This window comes from Pogona vitticeps, chromosome 5 (assembly GCF_051106095.1).
Source record: "Pogona vitticeps strain Pit_001003342236 chromosome 5, PviZW2.1, whole genome shotgun sequence".
NCBI lineage: Eukaryota > Metazoa > Chordata > Lepidosauria > Squamata > Agamidae > Pogona > Pogona vitticeps.
Genome location: NC_135787.1, coordinates 130,714,220 through 130,726,804, shown reverse-complemented (window position 1 = coordinate 130,726,804; position 12,585 = coordinate 130,714,220). Strand labels below are relative to the sequence as shown.

General features: G+C 39.9%; 1 protein-coding gene across 1 annotated transcript in view; it reads left to right on the top strand.

Annotated features, from left to right (window-relative positions):
- Positions 1–12,585, top strand: part of KCND2 (potassium voltage-gated channel subfamily D member 2) — a 342,348-nt gene that overhangs the window by 105,597 nt on the left and 224,166 nt on the right. The window lies entirely within an intron of this gene.

The following is a 12,585-nucleotide window of genomic DNA, read 5'->3' as shown; positions in this document are numbered from 1 at the left end:
ATGAGGAAGAGGGAGAGGATGAAACTTCTGGTCCTCAACCACCAATTTCACAGCGCCAATATTTTCTTCCATCCTCCTCCTCTGAACCATATCTCATAACACAAGGTGAACTGAATGACCTTGTCAGGGATTTGGAACTACCCAAAAGTAAGGGAGAACCATTGGGCTCCAGGCTATAGCAATGGAATTTACTGACAGGTGATGTTAGGGTTTCCATGTTCTGTGACCATCAAAGGAATTTTGTTCATTCTTCTTCACAAAAGGTAATCTTGTAGTCTGCAACAACATTGATAGTGTGATGGCAGCCCTCAACATAATTCATGATCCAGATGAGTGGAGACTAGAGATGGGGACTCACCATTCTAGTGAGTTGTCCTGCTTCATGAGTCATCAAAGCTCACAAAGCATGAAGTACGAAGCTCCTTTCCATGAACCGATGAAGCACGAACTTATTCACTGCTTCATGGGGGGTTACTAAAAAACGTGGCTCCCCTTTGCAAAGATGGCAGCTGCGGCTTCATTTATACTAAATGAAGCTGCAGCCGCTATCTTTGCAGAGGGCAGCCAGTGTCCCTTTCTACAGGCTCTGGTTATGGAAGCCAGCTGGAGACTGTGGTGGCGGCGATTACGGTGGGGGTGCGTCGGTGGGGGGTGTCGGTGGAGGGGCGGGAGGCAGGGGGGTGGCAAGGGCAGTGGCTAATGTAGGGAGAGAACAACAATAGGTTGTGGAGGTGGGTGGCTGCCTATCAGCTTGCTGATCAGTTGATCGGCGGGCCGGTAGGCAGAATGGGAAAGCCATAGGAAGAGAGGGAAGGCTATGGGGGACAAATAAAAATGGGGAAATATTCATCCCTTTATATTTGTGGGGGTCTCTGGAAATGACACCTATTCATAGCCAAAGGAGGAGAGGAAGCAGTATGGAAGTGTAAGATGTGAAATACAGAACTATGTCTATTTTCAGCTCCAAGAATTTCCCCCCAAATGATTCTGAATCTCAAAGTAGTGACAATAAAAAATAATAGTAGAATTGAAATAGATGTAGTTGAGCCTCTGCTGTCCTTCATTACCATGCTAATGGGACAGATACTTTACATGCAGCATAACTCAAAGTGAGACAGGATCTAATTTTAAAATCTGTATGTAGAACAACATTGGACACAAATGATTTCAATCATCAGTGTTTATACAGCAGGTAAGGTTCAGATCAAAGAAGCTACATGTCATCTGTCACAATCTGTTTTTCTCAGGATTACAGGAAATAGATGTAGGCAGGCACCGTGTAAAAATTAGCTGAATATTTTGAAGAAATGCCTCTTTTCTGTTATAACCGTCACTTGGATTTAGAGTCTTTTCGTAGACAGTACAACACATCAATATGTCCTTAAGAGGATTTGTGACATAACAGGAAATGGTTTGCTTCCTCCCTCCATTCTTCAGAAATGATCTATTATGTTCCAAGTGTTTCCCAAGGCAATATTCTTCCTTCCTCAGAATAGAGCAAGTTAGCATGTTTTGATGCAAGTAGCATTCGATTTTTCTCCATAACATACCAGTTAGTAAAAACTTCCATGTTTACTCGGAAAGCACTTTGAATCCTGAAAGATCAGGAATTAAAACTGATCTATCTTTACTTGAGTTAGCAGAGGTTAGAATAAAACCGTAAAAGGTTTCTGCAGTGTTTTACGGAAATACTAAGGGCACTTCATCTGCAGTGTCTCACTCATTGTTACAACCACCTGATAAGGCAGGTGGATCTTCTTTCTGATCAGTCATTCAAATTTTTGGTGATCTGGCATCTCCTAATTTGCAAGGAAATTGGATCACTGAAATATAAAATACTAGTTTCTGTATACTTTGACTGTTCTCTAGGATTGCGGAAGTATTTTGATTAGAGATGGGGACGAATCACCATTTTGGTGAGTCGTCCTGCTTTGTGCGTCATCAAAAGCAACGAATAACAAAGTTATTCATCGATTCATGGGGGGTTATTTAAAAAAAATAACACTTCTGCGGTCCCCTTCCAATTACCAAAAGAAAGAAAGAAAGAAAGAAAGAAAGAAAGAAAGAAAGAAAGAAAGAAAGAAAGAAAGAAAGAAAGAAAGAAAGAAAGAAAGAAAGACCACCATTCTGCCTACCAGCCGCTGATCAGCTTATCAGCAGCAGATAGGCAGCCGCCACCACTGACAGCCAGCCACCCCAACAGCCTACTCTCACACCCGCTTCCTTCCCCTAGCTTAGCCCCCAACCCACCCCCACCAACATCCCCTTACCTTAATGGCTGCTGCTGAGGTCTTATTCTGGCCTCCCAGCCATGCATGTAAAAAGGGAGACTGGCTGCCCTTTGCAAAGATGGCTGCTGTGGCTTCTTTCAGGGTAGGGGAGCTACAGCTACCATCTTTGCAAAGGGCAGCCTGGATTCCCTTAAGGCAAGCTAAGGGAATCCAGGCTGGCCTTTGCAAAGATGGCAGCCGCAGCAAAGATGTCCCCATCTCTAATTTTGATTAATACATTTAAAAGTAAATTAAAGAAAACTCCCAACAAGAATATTTGGCAACACTGAAAGGTCTTGAGATGTGGCATACTGGACTAAGAGAAATGTGATATGGCTGTGCTGCACTGCTGATGATTTAGCTATCAAATTTTGGTAGCATCACGGCTCAAAAATGACCTATTTGCCTCTCAACAAGGCACATACTTGTGGTACAGCTTCATATAAGGAAGCTCACCGTTCACATTTTCAAAAGGCTTTAAGGAACATACATATATCTACTTGTAAGCAAATCATATGGGGAGGACATGCAGGTGAATAGATGGTGGTCATGAACAGAAACAGAAGTAGCAGGGAGAGTCTGTTCATAATCTTGAAGGAAAAATACACACCACTGCACTGATGGCAGAGGAGGCAGAAGTCCCTTAGGGCAGTGGTCCCCAACCTTGGGCCTCCAGATGTTCTTGGACTACAGCTCCCAGAAGCCTTCACCATCACCTCTGCTGGACAGGATTTCTGGGAGTTGAAGTCCAAGAACATCTGGAGGCCCAAGGTTGGGGACCACTGCCTTAGGGCATGGAAAAAAGGATCAGGGAACCTCATTCATCCTGCAAGCCACATATTCTCCACTACAGGTTATAACATCCAGGAAGAGGAGTTAAGATTGAGATGGTAGCTCTGCACTGCACTATGCAGGAATATTTCAGGAGTAAACAAAACAGGGCCATGGCCAGTATTCATCTGTCTACAATGAAGTTCAACAAAGCATTCGATCTCCAGGCTGGCAACCATTCTTGAATCTGGACTTTAATGGAAGATAAGCTGCTTTCAAAAGGGTGTGGAACAAAAGAAGTGCTATTCTCCTTCCCACAAGCCGCCCCCCCCCCCCCCCAATCCAAGGCCTTAGTCAGAACTGAAAGGCAACCATTCAGATACAGTTTGAGTTCTGAATAAAAATGTTGATGTTAGGAGCTGGGAGACTTACTGTGGAGAATCGCAGTAACATTTCATCTGCTCTAACCAGAAAACTGTAATTTGTATTACATATTAGAGTCTTCCAGGCAGCAGATTGCAAAGGAGGAAATGGAGGCAATCACTTTATGCCTTAGAGAAGAGAGGTTCTGTGTTTATGCTCTTAGCCGTTACCTACTTCAGCTCTAAACACATCTTGACATTTCTTCTTTACCTGAAAGAAGGCTTCATTGCGGCCATGATAGAAGTGACATTAAGTCCATGTTAGCATTTAAAGCGCTGGATATTCATTCTTCGAACAGCAGTTATAAAGCTGTGGGAGCCTGCACAGGGTGGGGAAACACAGGAGATATAACCACAGTTATGGGAACCACTCGTGTTCCACCCAACCAACCAACTATTTGGAGTGGGAGGAAAAATTGTGTTGATGTCCATGGAGGCATTCTCGTCCCAAATAAATGGCAGCTTTGGGGAAACAACTTTATGTACAATTACAGCACATCAGTAAAGGGTTGCCCACCCCTTTCTAATATGTTACAGTCCCAGATTACTATCCTCCGGAAGGTCTATTCATAATTAATTATTATGTGTCATCCAGTCAATTCCAACGGATTGAGACCATTTCTAGGATTTTTTAGGCATAGAGTGGTTTTTAGTTTCCTTCTTTTGGGAGCATTCTGAGACTATGCAGCTTGCCCGAGGCTATAGAGGCTAGCTGTTCTCCCAGGATGCATAGTGGGGAATTTAACTGCCAAGCTCTTGCTGTGCAGGTAGGTACACAATTCACTGAGCTATCTAGCCCTGGAGTAAAATACACACTGACAATGTGTTTTGTTTGATTGTTTGGTTTTTTTTTCATTTTTCAGAACTTCAGCAGATCACCGAAAAATGTATGGGTTCACAGTTCATTTCTTTGTAGTCTTCCTGAATGTGATTCATGCCAGGTCACTGCTTTTGACAACTGAATGAAACAGCTCCTTCCATTTCTTTGTGTCAAGAGGCAATGCAGGCTTATTCAAATCCATCCAGATATGTGAACATGTCTTCCACACACCTCCACTATTGGTTTAAATTGCAACATTTACATTTTCACTAAGGAGTCATGGAGAACCTATGTCTTAAGAGCTGTGGATTTAGTTTGCATACTGTATTGTAGTTCAGTCTTTGCAGATTTGTTTATAAGTGATTTAACCAGCAGTCCTTGAGCTATTATGCAGTTAAACACTAAGCTATTTACCAGAATCCACATTTCATGCTGCAAAAAGGATTCTCAGCAGTTCAAACACTGGAATGTTCGTTTTGAGGAAATTACATATTTAAGCATGTATTTAGAAAATACATGTTCAAGCACAACAATGCAGTGTACCAGGAAAGTAGATCGGACCACAATTATTAGAAAAACAAGTGAAAGTGACTGGAGATGCAAAGAATTATCTGTCCCTAAAGCTACAAATGGATTTCCAGTGTGGTGTAGTAGATAGAATGATGGATTAGGACTCTGGAGAACAGGATTTAAATCCCCACTTGGTCATGGAAGCTGACTGGGGAAGTGGAACTGGTAAAGCCACTCTTTAAAAATATCTGAATTACCTAGAAAAACCTATTAGGGTCATTATAAGTCAGTTCCGATTTGACAGCACAGAACACACACACACAAGGCTGCAATCCTATGCATATTGTTCAGTAACTCGGTGAACTAGAAGGCTATGGAACCAGAGGTTGAGAGTTTGATTCTCCACTGTGCCGCCCAGGAGAATTGCTAGGCTGTGTAGCCTTGGTCAAGCTGCAAAGTCCCAGGGTATCTCCAGAAGAAGGGAATGGTAAACCCCTTCTGAGTACTATACCTAGAACTTCATGGAAAGAATTGCTGTAAGTTGGATTCAATTGCATGGCAAATAATTATTTATTATTATTCAGCCTGGTTGAGTATCATGTGACTTACTTCGGAGTTGACATAGACAGCACTGCATTGTTAAGTAGCTGTCTTTAATGGTAAAGATTTAGTGAAAAATTAACATCCATGATCTGTTATTGTTTAGTCTACACTTTATTTCTACATACTACCAAATGAAGTGCAAACGTGAAAATAATCGAGGTTGCCATGTTTCAGTATGTATTCAGCTGCATCTGGGAAGCAGACTGTGGTCCACAAAATCTCACATGAAAGTCAGTCTATTAGCCTTTAAAGTGCTGGAGTACTTTTTTTAAAAAAAAACAACAACAACCTGTTTCTGTCTGCTTTTGAGACTTTGTATCATGTTTAAAAGTTCAGCTCACATTGTCTTCTATAAAAATAGAATCATGTGAACGCATACAATGATCCCACATACAACTCTGTTGCCAGATATTTAGGCAACCACTGTGAAACTTAGATAGTTTCATATTCTCTGCTGGAACCACAGTGTTCTGCTATTCATTCGCTATGAGCAAAAACCAAATTGCTGCAGACTAAAGCTGTTAAGCAAAACCTCCCCAGTTCCTTAATGCAATTCAATTGTACCATAAAATCATAGCCACCATTTGCCACTACTTCACACCACATCATAATTCTAGACAGCATGAGAGAACTGTAATTTCCAGCAACTGGCTATCGTCTGCTACACTCCGCCAAGCATGCAATACTGTAGCACAGATATGGCTGGATGCCAAGCCTCTTCAGCACTCCACAGCACTCCACCTTCAGCTCATAACTCAGCCTCCAAGCTTCAGAAGGCTGTAATGGACATCTCTGTGTGGGGAAGAATTTAGCACAGCTGTGGAGTTATAGGCTGGCGCTCTATTGCAAAACATCAACTTGCAAAATTTGTTCTTACTTTGTGAAAAGGGAAATGGGACATTGCAGGAAGCACCCTAAGCCCCATCGTTGTGCCAAAATAGCATTTGGAGCATCTATGCAAACTAATAGAAGCAGGGGAAACAGTGCCAAAATCCATATTTAAAATTTGAGGATATGAAGAATTTTTGCCAGTTACTCAATTTCAGGAGAGGAAGGGTAGTTCAGCACAGTGAGGCAGTCTGTCTAAAGTTCTTCAGCCCTCGTGTGAAATCTCACAGGACTAAGACATCAAGGAGATATTTTCTAGATGTGATGTATGGTCTAGGAGAAAGCCATTCCCACAGTTCCTATATGTTACCAAAGAAAGCCAGCATCTTTTTCCATTTGCAAAGCTAAGTTCCTGTTCACAGCAACCACAAACCAGCAGGTAGATTGATCACAGATACATGAAAAACCTATCCAGTGGTACTACTTTTGTTAATCCATTAAAGAAGATAAAGAGTGACCAGTTTTAAATTTTGCACTTTTACGAAAAGTGCACAGAAATAAATCTCAGAAATGCTTAAAAACTCTCTAAGCCCGATCCTCTGAAAATTTCCTCTTTATGCTTTAAATAAGAATCATCTTACCATGCTAGAGATACATGAACCATGGAAATTGCTACTAAATATATATGCAGTTGTATGACTCTGATCATATAAACATTTGTCTACACAACAAAGGAAGGCAGGACTGCTCATTTGAAGTGTTATGTTGTAAATTAGCCTTAAGCTTCTTGTAACTATTTGGGACTAATAAAACAATGCATTCAGAAAACTTTGCAGTTCAAGATCTCGCATTTTGTACCATAGACTAATTTCTTTTAAAAAAAAACATATTCCAACTGCTGTGCATGAAGAACAGATACAACCTAAGGCAGTGAAGTAATGAAGGCAGCAGCAAATGTTTAGTAACTGAACTAGGTGCAAGTGACTGTAGTGTTGTGAGAAATGGACATGTTCCAATTTGCTCAAAGCGATAATTTTTTTACAGCTGGCATTGTGAAGTTTCTCGTGGGTCTCTTCTCCAAATGGCTTGTAATTCATGTCGGAACAGTTTTATGTGCACTGTGTTAAATAAAAGATACTTATGTTTTATGTGTGGAACACTTTCAGGCACTTCAATCACTTGGGTTATGTTTTGATTCAATACAAATTACAATGTTATATGTGTTCTTCTTCCGGTGATTAATACATAATGACTTTCTGTCTCCATGTGGAGCCATCTCTTCAGAGTCCATCTACACATTTAAAATTTATTTAATTCCCCAAGCCCAAATTCCCCATCTTGGAGTAACATCTTTGTCTTATCCTAAGTGAATATGAGTTATACTGTTACCTTTATATGCCCCACCTAAGTGCCAGCCTAGATGAGCGAAACACTGAGATAGGAAGAGCTTCTCACAATCCAAATCGCCACACAGGGGTCTGCCATCTTATATTAACTTCTTCAAGGAATGTTTTCAGGTTTAAAAGTATCTGTTCAACACAGGCTTGTTCACCATGATAATTTTTCTGTATAGGTTGCTTATGACTGGGAAAAGAGGGTTGCCCCAGCCAAAACTTTGAGATGATGCCCTGTCCATGAGATGCCCCACTTCCCTGTGAATCCATCCCTTTAGGAAAAGAAACAAAAAAAACCCAGCTCTCTTAATGCCATTTTGACATCAAAGGGCAACAGAGCAGCTCTCCCCTTTACACTCTGCCATGTTTGCAGGTTTGAGTATTGCAAACACAATGGATGAAATCCTGTTGCTTAGTGTAGTGTGTCACACTAGGGTACCACTGAAGCAGTTGGGATTTGGTGGGTCAGCTCCTCTATAAGTGCCATTGATTCAAATGAGTCTACTCCAGTCATGACTTACTACTGTTCAAGGCAGTAAGTAGAAAGTAGGAAAATGTTCAGTGAAATAAAATAACTTAGCTTCTGTGCCTCATCAGTTGTGCATACATTGTCCAGTCTGACCTATTATACTTGCTTACACATTAGACACCATGGCCTTGGTCATCTAGCATGGCATGAGCTTAAGGAAAGGGAATTTATCAGGTAGAAGAGAATCAACAAGTGCATGTCATAACTTTCTCCTGTCTTTCTTCCCTTTCAGCTGCAGTTTAGGACAAAGTCTGCACCGTTGCTTAGAAGCAAGGGGGCTTTGTTTTGGATAAGGAAGCATAGGTTCAGCAGTGGCTCATCATTAGATGACTAGAGATAAGCAGACACTGTTGAATTGTAGTTGTAGAAGGGGTAGCCTACACAGTGCAAGCTGTGTAGAATTGTAAAAGGTTTATAGGAAGGTATCCTGAAATATACAGACATGCAGTTCACCTTGGTACAAGCTGAGGTTATCATGTTATCTGGTTAAGGGCACTCTTTCACCCTTAAGATTTTTAAAAGTAAATTATTAGAGTCTTGAATGTGATAGATCTAACCTAGAGTGCTAGCAAACAGAAAGAATTATTGTTTACTTTATGTGCCATTTCCTCTCTTCCATAAATATTGTAGAGCATTCTTATATTCCACAAATTGTAATTAATGGGGGGGAGCCCTTCCACCCAAAAAAAAATCCATTGAAAGAGCAACTTTAATCAAGTCTAGTATCTGAAAAGCATATTTAAAGTTTATAAACCAACATATCATTTTCTTTATAGTAATATTTTAAGTATGTGCGAACATAACCACACACATGCATACACAAGTCGTTATTGAGATGGCTCACTCTTGATGCCAACCCTGAACAACAAACCTTTCTAGATCTAAAATTTAATTTGGAATATATGATTCTGTTAGAACAGTCCAAAATCCTAGATTTACTTAACGCAATATTAACTAATTTATTTCTATTTTGGCTTTGTTTATAGTTGTACCATTTATATACACCCAGAGATTAGCAAGTATTTATTGTGCAGCCTGTTTTGCATTTTGCAGTGTCCACTTCTTTTTGAAGTATACTTATTCTCTTATTCATGGCATGTATCTATAATATCCACCGTCACACATAATACTGCATGAAAGAAACAGAAATAGGAAGAGACACTCTGTTTATCTCTACCAGGTTTGGTCATGCTGCTGGCTCCCGCTCCAAATATCCATGAATTCCCATGCACTGTTTGGGTTCAAAACCTCCAGTCTTCTCTAGCCTAAAGGAAGGATGTACTTCTGATTAACGCCACAGGCAATTGTACCACCAAAACAACTCTATATAAGTCTCTGCCATATCTTATATATACCAGTGAGAATAGTTTAGGGCCAAACTGCATTGCGCCCGTGTAGAAAATATAATATGCAAATGGAAACAAGAAAATAAAAGAATGTTAGTACAAAATGGGTTTTCAAAAATCACCAAAGCAATTGTTTCTGCAATCGTTTACAACAGGCTGAGAATTGAGTAAGAATTTAAAAGAATTTTTGTTTTCCCCCAGAAAGGTAGATGTAAATATTGTAGACTAACCATGGATCACTTGAGACTGAACAAAGCCTTCTCTGGGTTTATGCAATCATGTGATTCCACAGTTCGGTAATTTAGTAACAAAGCAGTTTTTTGGAGTTAAAAAGGGGTTAAGTTCCCCCCCCCCCGGGAAATATTTTGACACTTCAGAAGTGTTATCACCCAGGGGCTATCATTGTCTATAATGTGAAAATTGCTGACAAAGAAATGCAGGATACAACTGAAGCAGTCAGGATGTCTTTTCATGAAGAATAGAGTGTGTTACACTGAGTAAAGGAGGGGTGGGCAAATGACCACGGGTCCATCTGTATCCCTCTAGAGACAAATGCAGCCCTGGATGTCTCAGACTCCCCATGAAAAAAAAACTTAACAAAATTGTCTAAATGTCTCCTTGTGTCTTCTTGGAGATGTAGGGAGGCAATTTTTCCAAGTCCTGGCACCACCATCACCATCAGGTCTCCTATGATTGTATTACTTTTTTTAGCTGCTAGAAGGCAAGTGGGGGGGGGTGCATTTTTAAAATAATATGATATGTTGGGCTGGGGTCCATGGGATTGAGTGCATCTCTCTGGAAGTTGCCCACCTCTGGATTAAAATGTTGGGATTATTACTGCCACACAGCTATGAAGTTTACTGTGTGGTCTCAGCAATTCACTATCTCTCATTCAAAGATGTCTCACCTTTTTGTGTGTGAATTAATTAGCTCCATTAAGGAAAAACAGGGTGCAAATTGGATAACTAAAACTCAAGTGTTTATTGCTATATTAAGTCTGAATGGCCTGGTTCAGATGTTCAGGTTTGGGGTTTGTGGGGTGGGCAATTAATATATTGGACTTTTTTTCCTAATCGCAAGAATAGACTGTGTGTAATGTAATTTGTACGTTATCTACCACAGTGTTAAATTCCTTCTGCAGCTTCTCCCATTTGTATTTCATTTGTGACTTTTCTAATGCACATGTCCTAACCTCACCTATAACCTTGATCCAGCAGATAGACTATTTGCATAAGTTGGTTGGTGTGTAAATTGTCACCTATAATATGGAAAGAAACTAACTCTTAATGCAAACCTGCAGTGCTATTTAAACTGATCAGCAATTAAATGCTACTGTGAGACTCCTGGCATACATGTTGCAATTACATGAGTCTGTTAGAAATGGACACTTCCCCAGCTCCCTCTCCATGGTTCAAATACATATTTACTCAGTACTCTATTCTTTATTGGAGAATTCTCCATGAAATACTCTTTTTCAGCTAATTAATTTTCAGCATATATATTTAATGACTAAAACTGCTTGCCTCTGCCTTATCAAATTGCTCCTTAATAACAATTTGCTTATTAAATTGGTCGTTGCTAATCAAATTCTTCGTTGCTCATCAACTGCCCCTACTTCCTAAAACAGTTCCCCTCAAAAACCAAATGGGTTTTATAGCCAGGTGGGAGCTTGGAAAAAAAGTTTTGTATCTGAAAATAGGTAGTTGTGCAAAATTTCTAGAAGCTTTGCAAAAGAGACTCATAGCTGTGTTATCTGTGTTACTTCATCTTTGTTTAGTTTGTACTCAGCTATAAGAAGATAAAAAGTGCAGAATGGAAGAATGCTATATTTATATCCTCGTCATCCAATTTCTTGCTGAGTTTTAAGAAGTACAGCAACAATAATACAAGCAAGAAATTTTAGCATACATGTTTTTGTGTGCTATAAAATCAAAAGGCTGTGTTATGTTCTCCCACACGGGCTACAACCTCTTTCCATTTTTCTCCATAGACACTCATTAAAAAATGACATTTGATTCATTATCTAAACCACATTCTTTGATATTATTCAGTCCAAAACCAATACATTTTCAAAAAGAAACCCCACCGAGATGACACCACACTTTTCCCTCCATATGTTTGCTTCCCATAAGTACACCACACTGGGGAGAAAATTCTCTTTTTAATAATATATAGAAACCTCAACCTTTCACGTCTCTTTGCCTCCAATTCATTTTTCAGCAAATTATACAGCAGAAGAGAACCTGGGCAAGATTGAGCTTGTAAAATAATGGAGATTGCTCAAAACTGAAATTCATACTGGGCCTCTGGGACTAGGCTGCTGAAATAGATTAGGACGAGCAGGATGGCAAAAGTGTTTTGACAGCTTTCATACTTTTGTTGAACTACTAACACCAAGTCAGCCCAGCTGTAGGTCAAACACTAGCTGAAGCTTTGGAGGTCTGAAGCCAGAAAGCATTTAATTTCCAAGCTTCATCTAATGATAATGGCCTCATTTTCAATTTACTTTCTAACTTGAATGTCTGCTAAACACTGATTTTGTTAGTGTATGATGGTTTCTCAGCCTCTGATTTTTGTTGGCATTTATGATTTTGTAGCTCCCAGAAGTGTACTAGGGAATATCATTGGACAGATGAATTATATGTAGTAATGCCAGAAAGCTTATAATTTCATTTTACTCGTTGATTAAATGTAGGGGTAAACAAATGCAGAGGGAGCTGGAGGATGATAATGCTGAAAATCACTCTCATTTCCTGTCATGGATCTTTGTGCCATGTGGGGTACAACATACAGAGTGATTTAACTTAAGACAGCTTGCACTTGCGTTAGCATGAACAAAAGCTATAACATCTGGAGACGTGGTAAATGGTAAATTTTAAAAGACTGCTGTTGCTTTCAAAAGATGTGACAATTCGGTCTTTATTTTAGACCCCACTTCTCACAAAATAACACAAAAACTATTTTAAAATTGAGACTACAGCTCATTGAAATGCCTCAAGAACAGTGGAGAACATCATAAGATTGCAGGCATGTAGAAAACTGCAAACTTGATACTTTTCTGCAAAATGACAGAGTTCATTTCAAAGGGGCAG